Below are 8,878 nucleotides of genomic sequence, written 5' to 3' on the forward strand. Positions count from 1 at the left end.
TATAATTATGATTAATATGGTCCTGTATAATCCTTTAATTTGATTAATCTGGTCCTGTATAACCCTATAATTTGATTAATATGGTCCTGTATAATCCTATAATTTGATGAATCTGGTCCTGTATAGTCCTATAATTTGATTAAGCTGGTCCTGTATAATCCCATAATTTGATGAATCTGGTCCTGTATAGTCCTATAATTTGATTAATCTGGTCCTGTATAATCCCATAATTTGATGAATCTGGTCCTGTATAGTCCTATAATTTGATTAATCTGGTCCTGTATAATCCTATAATTTGATGAATCTGGTTCTGTATAATCCTATTATTTGATTAATCTGGTTCTGTTTAATCCTATAATGTGATTAATCTGGGCCTGTATAATCCAATAATTTGATTAATCTGGTCCTGCATAATCCTATAATTTGATTAATCTGGTCCTGTATAATCCTACAATTTGATGAATCTGGTCCTGTATAATGCTGTAATTTGATTAATCTGGTCCTGTATAATCCTATATTTTGATTAATATGGTCCTGCATAATCCTTTAATTTGATTAATCTGGTCCTGCATAATCCTATTATTTGATTAATCGGGTTCTGTTTAATCCTATAATTTGATTAATCTGGTCCTGTATGATCCTATAATTTGATTAATCTGGTCCTGTATAATCCTATAATTTGATTAATCTGGTCCTGTATAATCCTATAATGTGATTAATCTGGGCCTGCATAATCCTATAATTTGATGAATCTGGTCCTGTATAATCCTATAATTTGATGAATCTGGTCCTGTATAATCCTATAATTTGATGAATATGGTCCTGTATAATCCTATAATTTGATTAATCTGGTCCTGCATAATCCTATAATTTGATTAATCTGGTCCTGTATAATCCTATAATTTGATGAATCTGGTCCTGTATAATCCTATTATTTGATTAATCGGGTTCTGTTTAATCCTATAATTTGATTAATCTGGTCCTGTATGATCCTATAATTTGATTAATCTGGTCCTGTATAATCCTATAATTTGATGAATCTTGTCCTGCATAATCCTATAATTTGATGAATCTGGTCCTGCATAATCCTATAATTTGATTAATCTGGTCCTGTACAATCCTATAATTTGATGAATCTGGTCCTGCATAATCCTATAATTTGATGAATCTGGTCCTGTATAATCCTATAATTTGATGAATCTGGTCCTGTATAATCCTATAATTTGATTAATCTGGTCCTGCATAATCCTATAATTTGATTAATCTGGTCCTGTATAATCCTATAATTTGATGAATCTGGTCCTGTATAATCCTATTATTTGATTAATCGGGTTCTGTTTAATCCTATAATTTGATTAATCTGGTCCTTTATGATCCTATAATTTGATTAATATGGTCCTGTATAATCCTATAATTTGATGAATCTTGTCCTGCATAATCCTATAATTTGATGAATCTGGTCCTGCATAATCCTATAATTTGATTAATCTGGTCCTGTATAATCCTATAATTTGATGAATCTGGTCCTGCATAATCCTATAATTTGATTAATATGGTCCTGTATAATCCTATAATTTGATTAATCTGGTCCTGTATAATTCTATAATTTGATTAATATGGTCCTGCATAATCCTATAATTTGATTAATATGGTCCTGTATAATCCTATAATTTGATTAATCTAGTCCTGTATATTCCTATAATTTGATTAATCTGGTCCTGCATAATCCTTTAATTTGATTAATCTGGTCCTGTATATCCCTATAATTTGACTAATATGGTGCTGCATAATCCTATAATTTGATTAATCTTATCCTGCATAATCCTATAATTTGATTAATCTGGTCCTGCATAATCCTATAATTTTATTAATCTGGTCCTGTATAATCCTATAATTTGATTAATCTAGTCCTGTATATTCCTATAATTATGATTAATATGGTCCTGTATAATCCTTTAATTTGATTAATCTGGTCCTGTATAACCCTATAATTTGATTAATATGGTCCTGTATAATCCTATAATTTGATGAATCTGGTCCTGTATAGTCCTATAATTTGATTAAGCTGGTCCTGTATAATCCCATAATTTGATGAATCTGGTCCTGTATAGTCCTATAATTTGATTAATCTGGTCCTGTATAATCCCATAATTTGATGAATCTGGTCCTGTATAGTCCTATAATTTGATTAATCTGGTCCTGTATAATCCTATAATTTGATGAATCTGGTTCTGTATAATCCTATTATTTGATTAATCTGGTTCTGTTTAATCCTATAATGTGGTTAATCTGGGCCTGTATAATCCAATAATTTGATTAATCTGGTCCTGCATAATCCTATAATTTGATTAATCTGGTCCTGTATAATCCTACAATTTGATGAATCTGGTCCTGTATAATCCTATTATTTGATTAATCGGGTTCTGTTTAATCCTATAATTTGATTAATCTGGTCCTGTATAATCCTATATTTTGATTAATATGGTCCTGCATAATCCTATAATTTGATTAATCTGGTCCTGCATAATCCTATAATTTGATTAATCTGGTCCTGTATAATCCTATAATTTGATTAATCTAGTCCTGTATATTCCTATAATTTGATTAATATGGTCCTGTATAATCCTTTAATTTGATTAATCTGGTCCTGTATAATGCTGTAATTTGATTAATCTGGTCCTGTATAATAATATATTTTGATTAATATGGTCCTGCATAATCCTTTAATTTGATTAATCTGGTCCTGCATAATCCTATAATTTGATTAATCTGGTCCTGTATAATCCTATAATTTGATGAATCTGGTCCTGTATAATCCTATTATTTGATTAATCGGGTTCTGTTTAATCCTATAATTTGATTAATCTGGTCTTGTATGATCCTATAATTTGATTAATCTGGTCCTGTATAATCCTATAATTTGATTAATCTGGTCCTGTATAATCCTATAATTTGATTAATCTTGTCCTGTATATTCCTATAATTTGATTAATATGGTCCTCTATAATCCTATTATTTGATTAATCTGGTTCTGTTTAATCCTATAATGTGATTAATCTGGGCCTGTATAATCCTATAATGTGATTAATCTGGGCCTGCATAATCCTATAATTTGATGAATCTGGTCCTGTATAATCCTATAATTTGATGAATCTGGTCCTGTATAATCCTATAATTTGATGAATCTGGTCCTGTATAATCCTATAATTTGATTAATCTGGTCCTGCATAATCCTATAATTTGATTAATCTGGTCCTGTATAATCCTATAATTTGATGAATCTGGTCCTGTATAATCCTATTATTTGATTAATCGGGTTCTGTTTAATCCTATAATTTGATTAATCTGGTCCTGTATGATCCTATAATTTGATGAATCTGGTCCTGTATAATCCTATTATTTGATTAATCGGGTTCTGTTTAATCCTATAATTTGATTAATCTGGTCCTGTATGATCCTATAATTTGATTAATCTGGTCCTGTATAATCCTATAATTTGATGAATCTTGTCCTGCATAATCCTATAATTTGATGAATCTGGTCCTGCATAATCCTATAATTTGATTAATCTGGTCCTGTATAATCCTATAATTTGATGAATCTGGTCCTGCATAATCCTATAATTTGATGAATCTGGTCCTGTATAATCCTATAATTTGATTAATCTGGTCCTGTATAATCCTATATTTTGATTAATATGGTCCTGCATAATCCTATAATTTGATTAATATGGTCCTGTATAATCCTATAATTTGATTAATCTAGTCCTGTATATTCCTATAATTTGATTAATCTGGTCCTGCATAATCCTTTAATTTGATTAATCTGGTCCTGCGTATCCCTATAATTTGATTAATCTGGTCCTGTATAATCCTATAATTTGATGAATCTTGTCCTGCATAATCCTATAATTTGATGAATCTGGTCCTGCATAATCCTATAATTTGATGAATCTGGTCCTGTATAATCCTATTATTTGATTAATCGGGTTCTGTTAATCCTATAATTTGATTAATCTGGTCCTGTATGATCCTATAATTTGATTAATCTGGTCCTGTATAATCCTATAATTTGATTAATCTGGGCCTGTATAATCCTATAATGTGATTAATCTGGGCCTGTATAATCCTATAATTTGATGAATCTGGTCCTGTATAATCCTATAATTTGATGAATCTGGTCCTGTATAATCCTATAATTTGATTAATCTGGTCCTGCATAATCCTATAATTTGATTAATCTGGTCCTGTATAATCCTATAATTTGATTAATATGGTCCTGTATAATCCTATAATTTGATTAATCTGGTCCTGTATAATACTATAATTTGATTAATATGGTCCTGCATAATCCTATAATTTGATTAATCTAGTCCTGTATATTCCTATAATTTGATTAATCTGGTCCTGCATAATCCTTTAATTTGATTAATCTGGTCCTGTATATCCCTATAATTTGATTAATATGGTGCTGCATAATCCTATAATTTGATTAATCTTATCCTGCATAATCCTATAATTTGATTAATCTGGTCCTGCATAATCCTATAATTTTATTAATCTGGTCCTGTATAATCCTATAATTTGATTAATCTAGTCCTGTATATTCCTATAATTATGATTAATATGGTCCTGTATAATCCTTTAATTTGATTAATCTGGTCCTGTATAATCCTATATTTTGATTAATATGGCCCTGCATAATCCTATAATTTGATTAATATGGTCCTGTATAATCCTATAATTTGATTAATCTGGTCATGTATAATCCTATAATTTGATGAATCTGGTCCTGCATAATCCTATAATTTGATTAATCTGGTCCTGCATAATCCTATAATTTTATTAATCTGGTCCTGTATAATCCTATAATTTGATTAATCTAGTCCTGTATATTCCTATAATTATGATTAATATGGTCCTGTATAATCCTTTAATTTGATTAATCTGGTCCTGTATAACCCTATAATTTGATTAATATGGTCCTGTATAATCCTATAATTTGATGAATCTGGTCCTGTATAGTCCTATAATTTGATTAAGCTGGTCCTGTATAATCCCATAATTTGATGAATCTGGTCCTGTATAGTCCTATAATTTGATTAATCTGGTCCTGTATAATCCCATAATTTGATGAATCTGGTCCTGTATAGTCCTATAATTTGATTAATCTGGTCCTGTATAATCCTATAATTTGATGAATCTGGTTCTGTATAATCCTATTATTTGATTAATCTGGTTCTGTTTAATCCTATAATGTGATTAATCTGGGCCTGTATAATCCAATAATTTGATTAATCTGGTCCTGCATAATCCTATAATTTGATTAATCTGGTCCTGTATAATCCTACAATTTGATGAATCTGGTCCTGTATAATCCTATAATTTGATTAATCTGGTCCTGTATAATCCTATATTTTGATTAATATGGTCCTGCAAAATCCTATAATTTGATTAATCTGGTCCTGCATAATCCTATAATTTGATTAATCTGGTCCTGTATAATCCTATAATTTGATTAATCTAGTCCTGTATATTCCTATAATTTGATTAATATGGTCCTGTATAATCCTTTAATTTGATTAATCTGGTCCTGTATAATGCTGTAATTTGATTAATCTGGTCCTGTATAATCCTATATTTTGATTAATATGGTCCTGCATAATCCTTTAATTTGATTAATCTGGTCCTGCATAATCCTATAATTTGATTAATCTGGTCCTGTATAATCCTATAATTTGATGAATCTGGTCCTGTATAATCCTATTATTTGATTAATCGGGTTCTGTTTAATCCTATAATTTGATTAATCTGGTCCTGTATGATCCTATAATTTGATTAATCTGGTCCTGTATAATCCTATAATTTGATTAATCTGGTCCTGTATAATCCTATAATGTGATTAATCTGGGCCTGCATAATCCTATAATTTGATGAATCTGGTCCTGTATAATCCTATAATTTGATGAATCTGGTCCTGTATAATCCTATAATTTGATGAATATGGTCCTGTATAATCCTATAATTTGATTAATCTGGTCCTGCATAATCCTATAATTTGATTAATCTGGTCCTGTATAATCCTATAATTTGATGAATCTGGTCCTGTATAATCCTATTATTTGATTAATCGGGTTCTGTTTAATCCTATAATTTGATTAATCTGGTCCTGTATGATCCTATAATTTGATTAATCTGGTCCTGTATAATCCTATAATTTGATGAATCTTGTCCTGCATAATCCTATAATTTGATGAATCTGGTCCTGCATAATCCTATAATTTGATTAATCTGGTCCTGTACAATCCTATAATTTGATGAATCTGGTCCTGCATAATCCTATAATTTGATGAATCTGGTCCTGTATAATCCTATAATTTGATGAATCTGGTCCTGTATAATCCTATAATTTGATTAATCTGGTCCTGCATAATCCTATAATTTGATTAATCTGGTCCTGTATAATCCTATAATTTGATGAATCTGGTCCTGTATAATCCTATTATTTGATTAATCGGGTTCTGTTTAATCCTATAATTTGATTAATCTGGTCCTTTATGATCCTATAATTTGATTAATATGGTCCTGTATAATCCTATAATTTGATGAATCTTGTCCTGCATAATCCTATAATTTGATGAATCTGGTCCTGCATAATCCTATAATTTGATTAATCTGGTCCTGTATAATCCTATAATTTGATGAATCTGGTCCTGCATAATCCTATAATTTGATTAATATGGTCCTGTATAATCCTATAATTTGATTAATCTGGTCCTGTATAATTCTATAATTTGATTAATATGGTCCTGCATAATCCTATAATTTGATTAATATGGTCCTGTATAATCCTATAATTTGATTAATCTAGTCCTGTATATTCCTATAATTTGATTAATCTGGTCCTGCATAATCCTTTAATTTGATTAATCTGGTCCTGTATATCCCTATAATTTGACTAATATGGTGCTGCATAATCCTATAATTTGATTAATCTTATCCTGCATAATCCTATAATTTGATTAATCTGGTCCTGCATAATCCTATAATTTTATTAATCTGGTCCTGTATAATCCTATAATTTGATTAATCTGGTCCTGTATAACCCTATAATTTGATTAATATGGTCCTGTATAATCCTATAATTTGATGAATCTGGTCCTGTATAGTCCTATAATTTGATTAAGCTGGTCCTGTATAATCCCATAATTTGATGAATCTGGTCCTGTATAGTCCTATAATTTGATTAATCTGGTCCTGTATAATCCCATAATTTGATGAATCTGGTCCTGTATAGTCCTATAATTTGATTAATCTGGTCCTGTATAATCCTATAATTTGATGAATCTGGTTCTGTATAATCCTATTATTTGATTAATCTGGTTCTGTTTAATCCTATAATGTGATTAATCTGGGCCTGTATAATCCAATAATTTGATTAATCTGGTCCTGCATAATCCTATAATTTGATTAATCTGGTCCTGTATAATCCTACAATTTGATGAATCTGGTCCTGTATAATCCTATAATTTGATTAATCTGGTCCTGTATAATCCTATATTTTGATTAATATGGTCCTGCAAAATCCTATAATTTGATTAATCTGGTCCTGCATAATCCTATAATTTGATTAATCTGGTCCTGTATAATCCTATAATTTGATTAATCTAGTCCTGTATATTCCTATAATTTGATTAATATGGTCCTGTATAATCCTTTAATTTGATTAATCTGGTCCTGTATAATGCTGTAATTTGATTAATCTGGTCCTGTATAATCCTATATTTTGATTAATATGGTCCTGCATAATCCTTTAATTTGATTAATCTGGTCCTGCATAATCCTATAATTTGATTAATCTGGTCCTGTATAATCCTATAATTTGATGAATCTGGTCCTGTATAATCCTATTATTTGATTAATCGGGTTCTGTTTAATCCTATAATTTGATTAATCTGGTCCTGTATGATCCTATAATTTGATTAATCTGGTCCTGTATAATCCTATAATTTGATTAATCTGGTCCTGTATAATCCTATAATGTGATTAATCTGGGCCTGCATAATCCTATAATTTGATGAATCTGGTCCTGTATAATCCTATAATTTGATGAATCTGGTCCTGTATAATCCTATAATTTGATGAATATGGTCCTGTATAATCCTATAATTTGATTAATCTGGTCCTGCATAATCCTATATTTTGATTAATCTGGTCCTGTATAATCCTATAATTTGATGAATCTGGTCCTGTATAATCCTATTATTTGATTAATCGGGTTCTGTTTAATCCTATAATTTGATTAATCTGGTCCTGTATGATCCTATAATTTGATTAATCTGGTCCTGTATAATCCTATAATTTGATGAATCTTGTCCTGCATAATCCTATAATTTGATGAATCTGGTCCTGCATAATCCTATAATTTGATTAATCTGGTCCTGTACAATCCTATAATTTGATGAATCTGGTCCTGCATAATCCTATAATTTGATGAATCTGGTCCTGTATAATCCTATAATTTGATGAATCTGGTCCTGTATAATCCTATAATTTGATTAATCTGGTCCTGCATAATCCTATAATTTGATTAATCTGGTCCTGTATAATCCTATAATTTGATGAATCTGGTCCTGTATAATCCTATTATTTGATTAATCGGGTTCTGTTTAATCCTATAATTTGATTAATCTGGTCCTTTATGATCCTATAATTTGATTAATATGGTCCTGTATAATCCTATAATTTGATGAATCTTGTCCTGCATAATCCTATAATTTGATGAATCTGGTCCTGCATAATCCTATAATTTGATTAATCTGGTCCTGTATAATCCTATAATTTGATGAATCTGGTCCTGCATAATCCTATAATTTGAT

This window comes from Phalangium opilio, unplaced genomic scaffold, assembly GCF_054372755.1.
Source record: "Phalangium opilio isolate 3A_F unplaced genomic scaffold, DU_Popi_V2 ptg000038l_1, whole genome shotgun sequence".
Taxonomy (NCBI): domain Eukaryota; kingdom Metazoa; phylum Arthropoda; class Arachnida; order Opiliones; family Phalangiidae; genus Phalangium; species Phalangium opilio.